This window comes from Cyclopterus lumpus, chromosome 10, assembly GCF_009769545.1.
Source record: "Cyclopterus lumpus isolate fCycLum1 chromosome 10, fCycLum1.pri, whole genome shotgun sequence".
NCBI lineage: Eukaryota > Metazoa > Chordata > Actinopteri > Perciformes > Cyclopteridae > Cyclopterus > Cyclopterus lumpus.
Window position 1 is genome coordinate 5179458 of NC_046975.1, and position 16733 is coordinate 5196190.

General features: G+C 43.0%; 29 non-coding genes across 29 annotated transcripts; all 29 read left to right on the top strand.

Annotated features, from left to right (window-relative positions):
* The first annotated feature begins 122 nt into the window (after nt 1-122).
* On the top strand, nt 123-204 carry trnal-aag. The gene has a single exon. It is a non-coding gene; the product is annotated as a tRNA-Leu (tRNA).
* A 486-nt stretch (nt 205-690) lies between these two features.
* On the top strand, nt 691-772 carry trnal-uag. The gene has a single exon. It is a non-coding gene; the product is annotated as a tRNA-Leu (tRNA).
* A 486-nt stretch (nt 773-1258) lies between these two features.
* On the top strand, nt 1259-1340 carry trnal-aag. Its single transcript has one exon. It is a non-coding gene; the product is annotated as a tRNA-Leu (tRNA).
* Nucleotides 1341-1822: 482 nt separating this feature from the next.
* On the top strand, nt 1823-1904 carry trnal-aag. The gene has a single exon. It is a non-coding gene; the product is annotated as a tRNA-Leu (tRNA).
* Nucleotides 1905-2379: 475 nt separating this feature from the next.
* Nucleotides 2380-2461, top strand: trnal-aag. Its single transcript has one exon. It is a non-coding gene; the product is annotated as a tRNA-Leu (tRNA).
* Nucleotides 2462-2947: 486 nt separating this feature from the next.
* Nucleotides 2948-3029, top strand: trnal-aag. The gene has a single exon. It is a non-coding gene; the product is annotated as a tRNA-Leu (tRNA).
* Nucleotides 3030-3516: 487 nt separating this feature from the next.
* Nucleotides 3517-3599, top strand: trnal-uaa. The gene has a single exon. It is a non-coding gene; the product is annotated as a tRNA-Leu (tRNA).
* A 476-nt stretch (nt 3600-4075) lies between these two features.
* Nucleotides 4076-4157, top strand: trnal-aag. Its single transcript has one exon. It is a non-coding gene; the product is annotated as a tRNA-Leu (tRNA).
* Nucleotides 4158-4628: 471 nt separating this feature from the next.
* Nucleotides 4629-4710, top strand: trnal-uag. Its single transcript has one exon. It is a non-coding gene; the product is annotated as a tRNA-Leu (tRNA).
* Nucleotides 4711-5182: 472 nt separating this feature from the next.
* On the top strand, nt 5183-5264 carry trnal-aag. The gene has a single exon. It is a non-coding gene; the product is annotated as a tRNA-Leu (tRNA).
* Nucleotides 5265-5749: 485 nt separating this feature from the next.
* On the top strand, nt 5750-5831 carry trnal-aag. The gene has a single exon. It is a non-coding gene; the product is annotated as a tRNA-Leu (tRNA).
* Nucleotides 5832-6317: 486 nt separating this feature from the next.
* On the top strand, nt 6318-6399 carry trnal-uag. Its single transcript has one exon. It is a non-coding gene; the product is annotated as a tRNA-Leu (tRNA).
* A 470-nt stretch (nt 6400-6869) lies between these two features.
* Nucleotides 6870-6951, top strand: trnal-aag. Its single transcript has one exon. It is a non-coding gene; the product is annotated as a tRNA-Leu (tRNA).
* Nucleotides 6952-7436: 485 nt separating this feature from the next.
* Nucleotides 7437-7518, top strand: trnal-aag. The gene has a single exon. It is a non-coding gene; the product is annotated as a tRNA-Leu (tRNA).
* A 488-nt stretch (nt 7519-8006) lies between these two features.
* trnal-aag lies at nt 8007-8088 on the top strand. Its single transcript has one exon. It is a non-coding gene; the product is annotated as a tRNA-Leu (tRNA).
* Nucleotides 8089-8576: 488 nt separating this feature from the next.
* On the top strand, nt 8577-8658 carry trnal-aag. Its single transcript has one exon. It is a non-coding gene; the product is annotated as a tRNA-Leu (tRNA).
* Nucleotides 8659-9143: 485 nt separating this feature from the next.
* trnal-aag lies at nt 9144-9225 on the top strand. The gene has a single exon. It is a non-coding gene; the product is annotated as a tRNA-Leu (tRNA).
* A 486-nt stretch (nt 9226-9711) lies between these two features.
* trnal-aag lies at nt 9712-9793 on the top strand. The gene has a single exon. It is a non-coding gene; the product is annotated as a tRNA-Leu (tRNA).
* A 485-nt stretch (nt 9794-10278) lies between these two features.
* trnal-uag lies at nt 10279-10360 on the top strand. The gene has a single exon. It is a non-coding gene; the product is annotated as a tRNA-Leu (tRNA).
* A 485-nt stretch (nt 10361-10845) lies between these two features.
* trnal-aag lies at nt 10846-10927 on the top strand. Its single transcript has one exon. It is a non-coding gene; the product is annotated as a tRNA-Leu (tRNA).
* Nucleotides 10928-11412: 485 nt separating this feature from the next.
* trnal-uag lies at nt 11413-11494 on the top strand. Its single transcript has one exon. It is a non-coding gene; the product is annotated as a tRNA-Leu (tRNA).
* A 485-nt stretch (nt 11495-11979) lies between these two features.
* trnal-aag lies at nt 11980-12061 on the top strand. Its single transcript has one exon. It is a non-coding gene; the product is annotated as a tRNA-Leu (tRNA).
* A 483-nt stretch (nt 12062-12544) lies between these two features.
* trnal-aag lies at nt 12545-12626 on the top strand. The gene has a single exon. It is a non-coding gene; the product is annotated as a tRNA-Leu (tRNA).
* Nucleotides 12627-13111: 485 nt separating this feature from the next.
* trnal-aag lies at nt 13112-13193 on the top strand. The gene has a single exon. It is a non-coding gene; the product is annotated as a tRNA-Leu (tRNA).
* A 486-nt stretch (nt 13194-13679) lies between these two features.
* trnal-uag lies at nt 13680-13761 on the top strand. Its single transcript has one exon. It is a non-coding gene; the product is annotated as a tRNA-Leu (tRNA).
* Nucleotides 13762-14247: 486 nt separating this feature from the next.
* trnal-uag lies at nt 14248-14329 on the top strand. Its single transcript has one exon. It is a non-coding gene; the product is annotated as a tRNA-Leu (tRNA).
* Nucleotides 14330-14814: 485 nt separating this feature from the next.
* Nucleotides 14815-14896, top strand: trnal-aag. The gene has a single exon. It is a non-coding gene; the product is annotated as a tRNA-Leu (tRNA).
* A 427-nt stretch (nt 14897-15323) lies between these two features.
* On the top strand, nt 15324-15405 carry trnal-aag. The gene has a single exon. It is a non-coding gene; the product is annotated as a tRNA-Leu (tRNA).
* A 482-nt stretch (nt 15406-15887) lies between these two features.
* On the top strand, nt 15888-15969 carry trnal-uag. Its single transcript has one exon. It is a non-coding gene; the product is annotated as a tRNA-Leu (tRNA).
* The last annotated feature ends 764 nt before the right edge of the window (nt 15970-16733 follow it).

Below are 16733 nucleotides of genomic sequence, written 5' to 3' on the forward strand. Positions count from 1 at the left end.
TCTCAAACTGCAATGTTTTCAGCCTTTGACACAGCTGTCTGATGGAAACGTCTTCAACTTTTCGTGCTGCATTTGGCATCAAATTATCGTCCCAAGGAGCTGATGCATTTGTGGCACTTTCAGGTAGTGTGGCCGAGTGGTCTAAGGCGCTGGATTAAGGCTCCAGTCTCTCAGGAGGCGTGGGTTCAAATCCCACCACTGCCATTCTTTCTAGTCTTGACTTCAAGATTATTGTCCAGAATACATCCATATACCCAAAGTTGTGATGTGTATTCTTTACCAAACATTACTTAGTGTCTAAGGGAAATGTCTTCTCTCTGCAAGGTCACTTTAAAATCCAACAAATGCATATTTTTGCAACCAGCCTAGCTGCTGAAATCTTGGTACCCACTGGTTCCAAAAGATGTCCACAACAACTAGACAACACATTGACACTTTCACCACCAGAGCAGAGTGGCGCAGCGGAAGCGTGCTGGGCCCATAACCCAGATGTCGATGGATCGAAACCATCCTCTGCTAATTGAAAATACTTTAAATCAAGAGAATGTATCTATTATTTTCAAACCATTCTCAAACTGCAATGTTTTCAGCCTTTGACACAGCTGTCTGATGGAAATGTTTTCAACCTTTCGTGCTGCATTTGGCATCAAATTATCGTCCCAAGGAGCTGATGCTTTTGTGCAAATTTCAGGTAGTGTGGCCGAGTGGTCTAAGGCGCTGGATTTAGGCTCCAGTCTCTCAGGAGGCGTGGGTTCAAATCCCACCACTGCCATTCTTTCTAGTCTTGACTTCAAGATTATTGTCCAGAATACATCCATATACCCAAAGTTGTGATGTGTATTCTTTACCAAACATTACTTAGTGTCTAAGGGAAATGTCTTCTCTCTGCAAGGTCACTTTAAAATCCAACAAATGCATATTTTTGCAACCAGCTAGCTGCTGAAATCTTGGTACCCACTGGTTCCAAAAGATGTCCACAACATCCAGACAACACATTGACACTTTCACCACCAGAGCAGAGTGGCGCAGCGGAAGTGTGCTGGGCCCATAACCCAGATGTCGATGGATCGAAACCATCCTCTGCTAATTGAAAATACTTTAAATCAAGAGAATTTATCTATTATTTTAAAAACCATTCTCAAACTGCAATGTTTTCAGCTTTTGACACAGCTGTCTGATGGAAATGTTTTCAACCTTTCGTGCTTCATTTGGCATCAAATTATCGTCCCAAGGAGCTGATGCATTTGTGGCCCTTTCAGGTAGTGTGGCCGAGTGGTCTAAGGCGCTGGATTAAGGCTCCAGTCTCTCAGGAGGCGTGGGTTCAAATCCCACCACTGCCATTCTTTCTAGTCTTGACTTCAAGATTATTGTCCAGAATACATCCATATACCCAAAGTTGTGATGTGTATTCTTTACCAAACATTACTTAGTGTCTAAGGGAAATGTCTTCTCTCTGCAAGGTCACTTTAAAATCCAACAAATGCATATTTTTACCAGCCAGCTGCTGAAATCTTGGTACCCACTGGTTCCAAAAGATGTCCACAACAACTAGACAACACATTGACACTTTCACCACCAGAGCAGAGTGGCGCAGCGGAAGCGTGCTGGGCCCATAACCCAGATGTCGATGGATCGAAACCATCCTCTGCTAATTGAAAATGCTTTAAATCAAGAGAATGTATCTATTATTTTCAATCCATTCTCAAACTGCAATGTTTTCAGCCTTTGACACAGCTGTCTGATGGAAATGTTTTCAACCTTTCGTGCTGCATTTGGCATCAAATTATCGTCCCAAGGAGCTGATCCATTCAAGGCACTTTCAGGTAGTGTGGCCGAGTGGTCTAAGGCGCTGGATTAAGGCTCCAGTCTCTCAGGAGGCGTGGGTTCAAATCCCACCACTGCCATTCTTTCTAGTCTTGACTTCAAGATTATTGTCCAGAATACATCCATATACCCAAAGTTGTGATGTGTATTCTTTACCAAACATTACTTAGTGTCTAAGGGAAATGTCTTCTCTCTGCAAGGTCACTTTAAAATCCAACAAATGCATATTTTTGCAACGAGCCAGCTGCTGAAATCTTGGTACCCACTGGTTCCAAAAGATGTCCACAACAACTAGACAACACATTGACACTTTCACCACCAGAGCAGAGTGGCGCAGCGGAAGCGTGCTGGGCCCATAACCCAGATGTCGATGGATTGAAACCATCCTCTGCTAATTGAAAATGCTTTAAATCAAGAGAATGTATCTATTATTCTCAAACTGCAATGTTTTCAGCCTTTGACACAGCTGTCTGATATAAACTGTTTTCAACCTTTCATGCTTCATTTGGCATCAAATTATCGTCCCAAGGAGCTGATGCATTTGTGGCACTTTCAGGTAGTGTGGCCGAGTGGTCTAAGGCGCTGGATTAAGGCTCCAGTCTCTCAGGAGGCGTGGGTTCAAATCCCACCACTGCCATTCTTTATAGTCTTGACTTCAAGATTATTGTCCAGAATACATCCATATACCCAAAGTTGTGATGTGTATTCTTTACCAAACATTACTTAGTGTCTAAGGGAAATGTCTTCTCTCTGCAAGGTCACTTTAAAATCCAACAAATGCATATTTTTGCAACCAGCTAGCTGCTGAAATCTTGGTACCCACTGGTTCCAAAAGATGTCCACAACAACTAGACAACACATTGACACTTTCACCACCAGAGCAGAGTGGCGCAGCGGAAGCGTGCTGGGCCCATAACCCAGATGTCGATGGATCGAAACCATCCTCTGCTAATTGAAAATACTTTAAATCAAGAGAATGTATCTATTATTTTAAAACCATTCTCAAACTGCAATGTTTTCAGCCTTTGACACAGCTGTCTGATGGAAACTGTCTTCAACCTTTCGTGCTGCATTTGGCATCAAATTATCGTCCCAAGGAGCTGATGCATTTGTGGCACTTTCAGGTAGTGTGGCCGAGTGGTCTAAGGCGCTGGATTAAGGCTCCAGTCTCTCAGGAGGCGTGGGTTCAAATCCCACCACTGCCATTCTTGCTAGTCTTGACTTCAAGATTATTGTCCAAAATACATCCATATACCCAAAGTTGTGATGTGTATTCTTTACCAAACATTACTTAGTGTCTAAGGGAAATGTCTTCTCTCTGCAAGGTCACTTTAAAATCCAACAAATGCATATTTTTGCAACGAGCCAGCTGCTGAAATATTGGTACCCACTGGTTCCCAAAGATGTCCACAACAACTAGACAACACATGTGACACTTTCACAACCAGAGCAGAGTGGCGCAGCGGAAGCGTGCTGGGCCCATAACCCAGATGTCGATGGATCGAAACCATCCTCTGCTAATTGAAAATAGCTTTAAATCAAGAGAATGTATCTATTATTTTCAAACCATTCTCAAACTGCAATGTTTTCAGCCTTTGACACAGCTGTCTGATGGAAATGTTTTCAACCTTTCGTGCTGCATTTGGCATCAAATTATCGTCCCAAGGAGCTGATGCATTTGTGGAACTTTCAGGTAGTGTGGCCGAGTGGTCTAAGGCGCTGGATTTAAGGCTCCAGTCTCTCAGGAGGCGTGGGTTCAAATCCCACCACTGCCATTCTTTCTAGTCTTGACTTCAAGATTATTGTCCAGAATACATCCATATACCCAAAGTTGTGATGTGTATTCTTTACCAAACATTACTTAGTGTCTAAGGGAAATGTCTTCTCTCTGCAAGGTCACTTTAAAATCCAACAAATGCATATTTTTGCAACCAGCTAGCTGCTGAAATCTTGGTACCCACTGGTTCCAAAAGATGTCCACAACAACTAGACAACACATTGACACTTTCACCACCAGAGCAGAGTGGCGCAGCGGAAGCGTGCTGGGCCCATAACCCAGATGTCGATGGATCGAAACCATCCTCTGCTAATTGAAAATACTTTAAATCAAGAGAATGTATCTATTATTCTCAAACTGCAATGTTTTCAGCCTTTGACACAGCTGTCTGATATAAACTGTTTTCAACCTTTCGTGCTGCATTTGGCATCAAATTATCGTCCCAAGGAGCTGATGCATTTGTAGGCACTTTCAGGTAGTGTGGCCGAGTGGTCTAAGGCGCTGGATTAAGGCTCCAGTCTCTCAGGAGGCGTGGGTTCAAATCCCACCACTGCCATTCTTTATAGTCTTGACTTCAAGATTATTGTCCAGAATACATCCATATACCCAAAGTTGTGATGTGTATTCTTTACCAAACATTACTTAGTGTCTAAGGGAAATGTCTTCTCTCTGCAAGGTCACTTTAAAATCCAACAAATGCATATTTTTGCAACCAGCTGCTGAAATCTTGGTACCCACTGGTTCCAAAAGATGTCCACAACAACTAGACAACACATTGACACTTTCACCACCAGAGCAGAGTGGCGCAGCGGAAGCGTGCTGGGCCCATAACCCAGATGTCGATGGATTGAAACCATCCTCTGCTAATTGAAAATGCTTTAAATCAAGAGAATGTATCTATTATTCTCAAACTGCAATGTTTTCAGCCTTTGACACAGCTGTCTGATATAAAATGTTTTCAACCTTTCATGCTTCATTTGGCATCAAATTATCGTCCCAAGGAGCTGATGCATTCGTGGTACTTTCAGGTAGTGTGGCCGAGTGGTCTAAGGCGCTGGATTTAGGCTCCAGTCTCTCAGGAGGCGTGGGTTCAAATCCCACCACTGCCATTCTTTCTAGTCTTGACTTCAAGATTATTGTCCAGAATACATCCATATACCCAAAGTTGTGATGTGTATTCTTTACCAAACATTACTTAGTGTCTAAGGGAAATGTCTTCTCTCTGCAAGGTCATTTTAAAATCCAACAAATGCATATTTTTACCAGCCAGCTGCTGAAATCTTGGTACCCACTGGTTCCAAAAGATGTCCACAACAACTAGACAACACATTGACATTTTTGCCACCAGAGCAGAGTGGCGCAGCGGAAGCGTGCTGGGCCCATAACCCAGATGTCGATGGATCGAAACCATCCTCTGCTAATTGAAAATACTTTAAATCAAGAGAATGTATCTATTATTCTCAAACTGCAATGTTTTCAGCCTTTGACACAGCTGTCTGATATAAACTGTTTTCAACCTTTCATGCTTCATTTGGCATCAAATTATCGTCCCAAGGAGCTGATGCATTCGTGGTACTTTCAGGTAGTGTGGCCGAGTGGTCTAAGGCGCTGGATTAAGGCTCCAGTCTCTCAGGAGGCGTGGGTTCAAATCCCACCACTGCCATTCTTTCTAGTCTTGACTTCAAGATTATTGTCCAGAATACATCCATATACCCAAAGTTGTGATGTGTATTCTTTACCAAACATTACTTAGTGTCTAAGGGAAATGTCTTCTCTCTGCAAGGTCACTTTAAAATCCAACAAATGCATATTTTTGCAACCAGCTAGCTGCTGAAATCTTGGTACCCACTGGTTCCAAAAGATGTCCACAACAACTAGACAACACATTGACATTTTTGCCACCAGAGCAGAGTGGCGCAGCGGAAGCGTGCTGGGCCCATAACCCAGATGTCGATGGATCGAAACCATCCTCTGCTAATTGAAAATACTTTAAATCAAGAGAATGTATCTATTATTTTCAAACCATTCTCAAACTGCAATGTTTTCAGCCTTTGACACAGCTGTCTGATGGAAACGTCTTCAACTTTTCGTGCTGCATTTGGCATCAAATTATCGTCCCAAGGAGCTGATGCATTTGTGGCACTTTCAGGTAGTGTGGCCGAGTGGTCTAAGGCGCTGGATTAAGGCTCCAGTCTCTCAGGAGGCGTGGGTTCAAATCCCACCACTGCCATTCTTTCTAGTCTTGACTTCAAGATTATTGTCCAGAATACATCCATATACCCAAAGTTGTGATGTGTATTCTTTACCAAACATTACTTAGTGTCTAAGGGAAATGTCTTCTCTCTGCAAGGTCACTTTAAAATCCAACAAATGCATATTTTTGCAACCAGCTAGCTGCTGAAATCTTGGTACCCACTGGTTCCAAAAGATGTCCACAACAACTAGACAACACATGTGACACTTTCACAACCAGAGCAGAGTGGCGCAGCGGAAGCGTGCTGGGCCCATAACCCAGATGTCAATGGATCGAAACCATCCTCTGCTAATTGAAAATGCTTTAAATCAAGAGAATGTATCTATTATTTTCAATCCATTCTCAAACTGCAATGTTTTCAGCCTTTGACACAGCTGTCTGATGGAAATGTTTTCAACCTTTCGTGCTGCATTTGGCATCAAATTATCGTCCCAAGGAGCTGATGCTTTTGTGGAAATTTCAGGTAGTGTGGCCGAGTGGTCTAAGGCGCTGGATTTAGGCTCCAGTCTCTCAGGAGGCGTGGGTTCAAATCCCACCACTGCCATTCTTTATAGTCTTGACTTCAAGATTATTGTCCAGAATACATCCATATACCCAAAGTTGTGATGTGTATTCTTTACCAAACATTACTTAGTGTCTAAGGGAAATGTCTTCTCTCTGCAAGGTCACTTTAAAATCCAACAAATGCATATTTTTGCAACCAGCTGCTGAAATCTTGGTACCCACTGGTTCCAAAAGATGTCCACAACAACTAGACAACACATTGACACTTTCACCACCAGAGCAGAGTGGCGCAGCGGAAGCGTGCTGGGCCCATAACCCAGATGTCGATGGATCGAAACCATCCTCTGCTAATTGAAAATGCTTTAAATCAAGAGAATGTATCTATTATTCTCAAACTGCAATGTTTTCAGCCTTTGACACAGCTGTCTGATGGAAATGTTTTCAACCTTTCGTGCTGCATTTGGCATCAAATTATCGTCCCAAGGAGCTGATGCATTTGTGGCACTTTCAGGTAGTGTGGCCGAGTGGTCTAAGGCGCTGGATTAAGGCTCCAGTCTCTCAGGAGGCGTGGGTTCAAATCCCACCACTGCCATTCTTTCTAGTCTTGACTTCAAGATTATTGTCCAGAATACATCCATATACCCAAAGTTGTGATGTGTATTCTTTACCAAACATTACTTAGTGTCTAAGGGAAATGTCTTCTCTCTGCAAGGTCACTTTAAAATCCAACAAATGCATATTTTTGCAACCAGCTAGCTGCTGAAATCTTGGTACCCACTGGTTCCAAAAGATGTCCACAACATCTAGACAACACATTGACACTTTCACCACCAGAGCAGAGTGGCGCAGCGGAAGCGTGCTGGGCCCATAACCCAGATGTCGATGGATCGAAACCATCCTCTGCTAATTGAAAATACTTTAAATCAAGAGAATTTATCTATTATTTTAAAAACCATTCTCAAACTGCAATGTTTTCAGCCTTTGACACAGCTGTCTGATGGAAATGTTTCAACCTTTCGTGCTGCATTTGGCATCAAATTATCGTCCCAAGGAGCTGATGCATTTGTGGAACTTTCAGGTAGTGTGGCCGAGTGGTCTAAGGCGCTGGATTAAGGCTCCAGTCTCTCAGGAGGCGTGGGTTCAAATCCCACCACTGCCATTCTTTCTAGTCTTGACTTCAAGATTATTGTCCAGAATATATCCATATACCCAAAGTTGTGATGTGTATTCTTTACCAAACATTACTTAGTGTCTAAGGGAAATGTCTTCTCTCTGCAAGGTCACTTTAAAATCCAACAAATGCATATTTTTGCAACCAGCTAGCTGCTGAAATCTTGGTACCCACTGGTTCCAAAAGATGTCCACAACAACTAGACAACACATTGACACTTTCACCACCAGAGCAGAGTGGCGCAGCGGAAGCGTGCTGGGCCCATAACCCAGATGTCGATGGATCGAAACCATCCTCTGCTAATTGAAAATAGCTTTAAATCAAGAGAATGTATCTATTATTTTCAAAACCATTCTCAAACTGCAATGTTTTCAGCCTTTGACACAGCTGTCTGATGGAAATGTTTTCAACCTTTCGTGCTGCATTTGGCATCAAATTATCGTCCCAAGGAGCTGATGCCATTGTAGGCACTTTCAGGTAGTGTGGCCGAGTGGTCTAAGGCGCTGGATTAAGGCTCCAGTCTCTCAGGAGGCGTGGGTTCAAATCCCACCACTGCCATTCTTTCTAGTCTTGACTTCAAGATTATTGTCCAGAATACATCCATATACCCAAAGTTGTGATGTGTATTCTTTACCAAACATTACTTAGTGTCTAAGGGAAATGTCTTCTCTCTGCAAGGTCACTTTAAAATCCAACAAATGCATATTTTTGCAACCAGCTAGCTGCTGAAATCTTGGTACCCACTGGTTCCAAAAGATGTCCACAACAACTAGACAACACATTGACACTTTCACCACCAGAGCAGAGTGGCGCAGCGGAAGCGTGCTGGGCCCATAACCCAGATGTCGATGGATCGAAACCATCCTCTGCTAATTGAAAATAGCTTTAAATCAAGAGAATGTATCTATTATTTTAAAAACCATTCTCAAACTGCAATGTTTTCAGCCTTTGACACAGCTGTCTGATGGAAACTGTTTCAACCTTTCGTGCTGCATTTGGCATCAAATTATCGTCCCAAGGAGCTGATGCATTTAGTGGCACTTTCAGGTAGTGTGGCCGAGTGGTCTAAGGCGCTGGATTAAGGCTCCAGTCTCTCAGGAGGCGTGGGTTCAAATCCCACCACTGCCATTCTTTCTAGTCTTGACTTCAAGATTATTGTCCAGAATACATCCATATACCCAAAGTTGTGATGTGTATTCTTTACCAAACATTACTTAGTGTCTAAGGGAAATGTCTTCTCTCTGCAAGGTCACTTTAAAATCCAACAAATGCATATTTTTGCAACCAGCTATCTGCTGAAATCTTGGTACCCACTGGTTCCAAAAGATGTCCACAACAACTAGACAACACATTGACACTTTCACCACCAGAGCAGAGTGGCGCAGCGGAAGCGTGCTGGGCCCATAACCCAGATGTCGATGGATCGAAACCATCCTCTGCTAATTGAAAATGCTTTAAATCAAGAGAATGTATCTATTATTTTAAAACCATTCTCAAACTGCAATGTTTTCAGCCTTTGACACAGCTGTCTGATGGAAATGTTTTCAACCTTTCGTGCTGCATTTGGCATCAAATTATCGTCCCAAGGAGCTGATGCATTTGTGGCACTTTCAGGTAGTGTGGCCGAGTGGTCTAAGGCGCTGGATTAAGGCTCCAGTCTCTCAGGAGGCGTGGGTTCAAATCCCACCACTGCCATTCTTTCTAGTCTTGACTTCAAGATTATTGTCCAGAATACATCCATATACCCAAAGTTGTGATGTGTATTCTTTACCAAACATTACTTAGTGTCTAAGGGAAATGTCTTCTCTCTGCAAGGTCACTTTAAAATCCAACAAATGCATATTTTTGCAACCAGCCAGCTGCTGAAATCTTGGTACCCACTGGTTCCAAAAGATGTCCACAACAACTAGACAACACATTGACACTTTCACCACCAGAGCAGAGTGGCGCAGCGGAAGCGTGCTGGGCCCATAACCCAGATGTCGATGGATCGAAACCATCCTCTGCTAATTGAAAATACTTTAAATCAAGAGAATGTATCTATTATTTTCAAAACCATTCTCAAACTGCAATGTTTTCAGCCTTTGACACAGCTGTCTGATGGAAATGTCTTCAACCTTTCGTGCTGCATTTGGCATCAAATTATCGTCCCAAGGAGCTGATGCTTTGGTGGAACTTTCAGGTAGTGTGGCCGAGTGGTCTAAGGCGCTGGATTAAGGCTCCAGTCTCTCAGGAGGCGTGGGTTCAAATCCCACCACTGCCATTCTTTCTAGTCTTGACTTCAAGATTATTGTCCAGAATACATCCATATACCCAAAGTTGTGATGTGTATTCTTTACCAAACATTACTTAGTGTCTAAGGGAAATGTCTTCTCTCTGCAAGGTCACTTTAAAATCCAACAAATGCATATTTTTGCAACCAGCTAGCTGCTGAAATCTTGGTACCCACTGGTTCCAAAAGATGTCCACAACAACTAGACAACACATTGACACTTTCACCACCAGAGCAGAGTGGCGCAGCGGAAGCGTGCTGGGCCCATAACCCAGATGTCGATGGATCGAAACCATCCTCTGCTAATTGAAAATGCTTTAAATCAAGAGAATGTATCTATTATTTTCAATCCATTCTCAAACTGCAATGTTTTCAGCTTTTGACACAGCTGTCTGATGGAAATGTTTTCAACCTTTCGTGCTTCATTTGGCATCAAATTATCGTCCCAAGGAGCTGATGCATTTGTGGACCTTTCAGGTAGTGTGGCCGAGTGGTCTAAGGCGCTGGATTTAGGCTCCAGTCTCTCAGGAGGCGTGGGTTCAAATCCCACCACTGCCATTCTTTCTAGTCTTGACTTCAAGATTATTGTCCAGAATACATCCATATACCCAAAGTTGTGATGTGTATTCTTTACCAAACATTACTTAGTGTCTAAGGGAAATGTCTTCTCTCTGCAAGGTCACTTTAAAATCCAACAAATGCATATTTTTGCAACCAGCTAGCTGCTGAAATCTTGGTACCCACTGGTTCCAAAAGATGTCCACAACATCCAGACAACACATTGACACTTTCACCACCAGAGCAGAGTGGCGCAGCGGAAGCGTGCTGGGCCCATAACCCAGATGTCGATGGATCGAAACCATCCTCTGCTAATTGAAAATACTTTAAATCAAGAGAATGTATCTATTATTTTCAAACCATTCTCAAACTGCAATGTTTTCAGCCTTTGACACAGCTGTCTGATGGAAATGTTTTCAACCTTTCGTGCTGCATTTGGCATCAAATTATCGTCCCAAGGAGCTGATGCTTTTGTGGAACTTTCAGGTAGTGTGGCCGAGTGGTCTAAGGCGCTGGATTAAGGCTCCAGTCTCTCAGGAGGCGTGGGTTCAAATCCCACCACTGCCATTCTTTCTAGTCTTGACTTCAAGATTATTGTCCAGAATACATCCATATACCCAAAGTTGTGATGTGTATTCTTTACCAAACATTACTTAGTGTCTAAGGGAAATGTCTTCTCTCTGCAAGGTCACTTTAAACTCCAACAAATGCATATTTTTGCAACCAGCTAGCTGCTGAAATCTTGGTACCCACTGGTTCCAAAAGATGTCCACAACAACTAGACAACACATTGACACTTTCACCACCAGAGCAGAGTGGCGCAGCGGAAGTGTGCTGGGCCCATAACCCAGATGTCGATGGATCGAAACCATCCTCTGCTAATTGAAAATACTTTAAATCAAGAGAATTTATCTATTATTTTAAAAACCATTCTCAAACTGCAATGTTTTCAGCCTTTGACACAGCTGTCTGATGGAAATGTTTCAACCTTTCGTGCTGCATTTGGAATCAAATTATCGTCCCAAGGAGCTGATGCATTTGTGGCACTTTCAGGTAGTGTGGCCGAGTGGTCTAAGGCGCTGGATTTAGGCTCCAGTCTCTCAGGAGGCGTGGGTTCAAATCCCACCACTGCCATTCTTTCTAGTCTTGACTTCAAGATTATTGTCCAGAATACATCCATATACCCAAAGTTGTGATGTGTATTCTTTACCAAACATTACTTAGTGTCTAAGGGAAATGTCTTCTCTCTGCAAGGTCACTTTAAAATCCAACAAATGCATATTTTTGCAACCAGCTAGCTGCTGAAATCTTGGTACCCACTGGTTCCAAAAGATGTCCACAACATCTAGACAACACATTGACACTTTCACCACCAGAGCAGAGTGGTGCAGCGGAAGCGTGCTGGGCCCATAACCCAGATGTCGATGGATCGAAACCATCCTCTGCTAATTGAAAATGCTGTAAATCAAGAGAATGTATCTATTATTTTCAATCCATTCTCAAACTGCAATGTTTTCAGCCTTTGACACAGCTGTCTGATGGAAATGTTTTCAACCTTTCGTGCTGCATTTGGCATCAAATTATCGTCCCAAGGAGCTGATCCATTCAAGGCACTTTCAGGTAGTGTGGCCGAGTGGTCTAAGGCGCTGGATTAAGGCTCCAGTCTCTCAGGAGGCGTGGGTTCAAATCCCACCACTGCCATTCTTTCTAGTCTTGACTTCAAGATTATTGTCCAGAATACATCCATATACCCAAAGTTGTGATGTGTATTCTTTACCAAACATTACTTAGTGTCTAAGGGAAATGTCTTCTCTCTGCAAGGTCATTTTAAAATCCAACAAATGCATATTTTTACCAGCCAGCTGCTGAAATCATGGTACACACTGGTTCCAAAAGATGTCCACAACAACTAGACAACACATTGACATTTTCACCACCAGAGCAGAGTGGCGCAGCGGAAGCGTGCTGGGCCCATAACCCAGATGTCGATGGATCGAAACCATCCTCTGCTAATTGAAAATACTTTAAATCAAGAGAATGTATCTATTATTTTAAAAACCATTCTCAAACTGCAATGTTTTCAGCCTTTGACACAGCTGCCTGATGGAAACGTCTTCAACCTTTCGTGCTGCATTTGGCATCAAATTATCGTCCCAAGGAGCTGATGCTTTTGTCGAACTTTCAGGTAGTGTGGCCGAGTGGTCTAAGGCGCTGGATTAAGGCTCCAGTCTCTCAGGAGGCGTGGGTTCAAATCCCACCACTGCCATTCTTGCTAGTCTTGACTTCAAGATTATTGTCCAAAATACATCCATATACCCAAAGTTGTGATGTGTATTCTTTACCAAACATTACTTAGTGTCTAAGGGAAATGTCTTCTCTCTGCAAGGTCACTTTAAAATCCAACAAATGCATATTTTTGCAACGAGCCAGCTGCTGAAATATTGGTACCCACTGGTTCCCAAAGATGTCCACAACAACTAGACAACACATTGACACTTTCACCACCAGAGCAGAGTGGCGCAGCGGAAGCGTGCTGGGCCCATAACCCAGATGTCGATGGATCGAAACCATCCTCTGCTAATTGAAAATACTTTAAATCAAGAGAATGTATCTATTATTTTCAAACCATTCTCAAACTGCAATGTTTTCAGCCTTTGACACAGCTGTCTGATGGAAATGTTTTCAACCTTTCGTGCTGCATTTGGCATCAAATTATCGTCCCAAGGAGCTGATGCTTTGGTGGAACTTTCAGGTAGTGTGGCCGAGTGGTCTAAGGCGCTGGATTAAGGCTCCAGTCTCTCAGGAGGCGTGGGTTCAAATCCCACCACTGCCATTCTTTCTAGTCTTGACTTCAAGATTATTGTCCAGAATACATCCATATACCCAAAGTTGTGATGTGTATTCTTTACCAAACATTACTTAGTGTCTAAGGGAAATGTCTTCTCTCTGCAAGGTCACTTTAAAATCCAACAAATGCATATTTTTGCAACGAGCCAGCTGCTGAAATATTGGTACCCACTGGTTCCCAAAGATGTCCACAACAACTAGACAACACATGTGACACTTTCACAACCAGAGCAGAGTGGCGCAGCGGAAGCGTGCTGGGCCCATAACCCAGATGTCGATGGATCGAAACCATCCTCTGCTAATTGAAAATGCTTTAAATCAAGAGAATGTATCTATTATTTTCAATCCATTCTCAAACTGCAATGTTTTCAGCCTTTGACACAGCTGTCTGATGGAAATGTTTTCAACCTTTCGTGCTGCATTTGGCATCAAATTATCGTCCCAAGGAGCTGATGCATTTGTGGAAATTTCAGGTAGTGTGGCCGAGTGGTCTAAGGCGCTGGATTTAGGCTCCAGTCTCTCAGGAGGCGTGGGTTCAAATCCCACCACTGCCATTCTTTCTAGTCTTGACTTCAAGATTATTGTCCAGAATACATCCATATACCCAAAGTTGTGATGTGTATTCTTTACCAAACATTACTTAGTGTCTAAGGGAAATGTCTTCTCTCTGCAAGGTCACTTTAAACTCCAACAAATGCATATTTTTGCAACCAGCTAGCTGCTGAAATCTTGGTACCCACTGGTTCCAAAAGATGTCCACAACATCCAGACAACACATTGACACTTTCACCACCAGAGCAGAGTGGCGCAGCGGAAGTGTGCTGGGCCCATAACCCAGATGTCGATGGATCGAAACCATCCTCTGCTAATTGAAAATACTTTAAATCAAGAGAATTTATCTATTATTTTAAAAACCATTCTCAAACTGCAATGTTTTCAGCCTTTGACACAGCTGTCTGATGGAAATGTTTTCAACCTTTCATGCTTCATTTGGCATCAAATTATCGTCCCAAGGAGCTGATGCATTCGTGGTACTTTCAGGTAGTGTGGCCGAGTGGTCTAAGGCGCTGGATTTAGGCTCCAGTCTCTCAGGAGGCGTGGGTTCAAATCCCACCACTGCCATTCTTTCTAGTCTTGACTTCAAGATTATTGTCCAGAATACATCCATATACCCAAAGTTGTGATGTGTATTCTTTACCAAACATTACTTAGTGTCTAAGGGAAATCTCTTCTCTCAACAAGGTCACTTTAAAATCCAACAAATGCATATTTTTGCAACCAGCCAGCTGCTGAAATCTTGGTACCCACTGGTTCCAAAAGATGTCCACAACAACTAGACAACACATTGACACTTTCACCACCAGAGCAGAGTGGCGCAGCGGAAGCGTGCTGGGCCCATAACCCAGATGTCGATGGATCGAAACCATCCTCTGCTAATTGAAAATGCTTTAAATCAAGAGAATGTATCTATTATTTTCAATCCATTCTCAAACTGCAATGTTTTCAGCCTTTGACACAGCTGTCTGATGGAAATGTTTTCAACCTTTCGTGCTGCATTTGGCATCAAATTATCGTCCCAAGGAGCTGATCCATTCAAGGCACTTTCAGGTAGTGTGGCCGAGTGGTCTAAGGCGCTGGATTAAGGCTCCAGTCTCTCAGGAGGCGTGGGTTCAAATCCCACCACTGCCATTCTTTCTAGTCTTGACTTCAAGATTATTGTCCAGAATACATCCATATACCCAAAGTTGTGATGTGTATTCTTTACCAAACATTACTTACAAATGCATATGTTTGCAACGAGCCAGCTGCTGAAATATTGGTACCCACTGGTTCCCAAAGATGTCCACAACAACTAGACAACACATGTGACACTTTCACAACCAGAGCAGAGTGGCGCAGCGGAAGCGTGCTGGGCCCATAACCCAGATGTCGATGGATCGAAACCATCCTCTGCTCATTGAAAATGCTTTAAATCAATAGAATGTATCTATTATTCTCAAACTGCAATGTTTTCAGCCTTTGACACAGCTGTCTGATGGAAATGTTTTCAACCTTTCGTGCTTCATTTGGCATCAAATTATCGTCCCAAGGAGCTGATGCATTTGTGGACCTTTCAGGTAGTGTGGCCGAGTGGTCTAAGGTGCTGGATTAAGGCTCCAGTCTCTCAGGAGGTGTGGGTTCAAATCCCACCACTGCCATTCTTTCTAGTCTTGACTTCAAGATTATTGGCCGGAATACATCCATATACCCAAAGTTGTGATGTGTATTCTTTACCAAACATTACTTAGTGTCTAAGGGAAATGTCTTTTCTCCAAGGTCACTTTAAGGTCCAACAAATGCATATTTGTGCAACCAGCCAGCTGCTGAAATCTTGGTACCCACTGGTTCCAAAAGATGTCCACAACAACTAGACAAAACCTGACAATTTCACAACCAGACCAGAGTGGCGCAGCTGAAGCGTGCTGGGCCCATAACCCAGATGTCAATGGATCGAAACCATCCTCTGCTAATTGAAAATGCTTTAAATCAAGAGAATGTATCTATTATTTTCAATCCATTCTCAAACTGCAATGTTTTCAGCCTTTGACACAGCTGTCTGTTGGAAATGTTTTCAACCTTTCGTGCTTCATTTGGAATCAAATTATCGTCCCAAGGAGCTGATGCATTCATGGCACTTTCAGGTAGTGTGGCCGAGTGTTCTAAGGCGCTGGATTTAGGCTCCAGTCTCTCAGGAGGCGTGGGTTCAAATCCCACCACTGCCATTCTTTCTAGTCTTGACTTCAAGATTATTGGCCGGAATACATCCATATACCCAAAGTTGTGATGTGTATTCTTTACCAAACATGACTTAGTGTCTAAGGGAAATGTCTTTTCTCCAAGGTCACTTTAAGATCCAACAAATACATATTTTTGCAACCAGCCAGCTGCTGAAATCTTGGTACCCACTGGTTCCAAAAGATGTCCACAACAACTAGACAACACATGTGACACTTTCACAACCAGAGCGAGAGGAGCAGCAGAGGATGAGTCCAGTATGGAGGAGGACTCTGCTGACAGCGAGTTAGCTGGCGTAAGGCCTGATAGACATACGAGCACCAAAAGATACAGTGTGGAGAGAATGAAGTCTCTTTTACAGAAAACGAAAAGTGAATAGGGAGTCGAGATAGGAGACTTGCCAGCGTTTTAAAGACATATTTGACCAGCAGAGACAAAGGAGGCTTCACACCGAAGGAAGTCTTCAGAGTGAAGAAAATAGTTTCAAAGATAAACAAAAACAATTTGCATTAATGACTGAGATGACAAATATTAAGATGTCACAGGTCTTTTTCAAGTTAAAAATTACGTTTTGTTTCTTGGGTTCATTTAATTTAATTATTAGTCTTTTAAGCAAGAGCACCACCAGTGGGGGGGTGGGGATCCCGTTCTCTAAAAGGTTTGCCCCGGAGACTCTGGAAGTGGAGCAGGTGGTGGAGGGCAGGCTGATGGCGGAGCCGCTAGTGGATGGGGCCAGGTTGGACATCCGGGG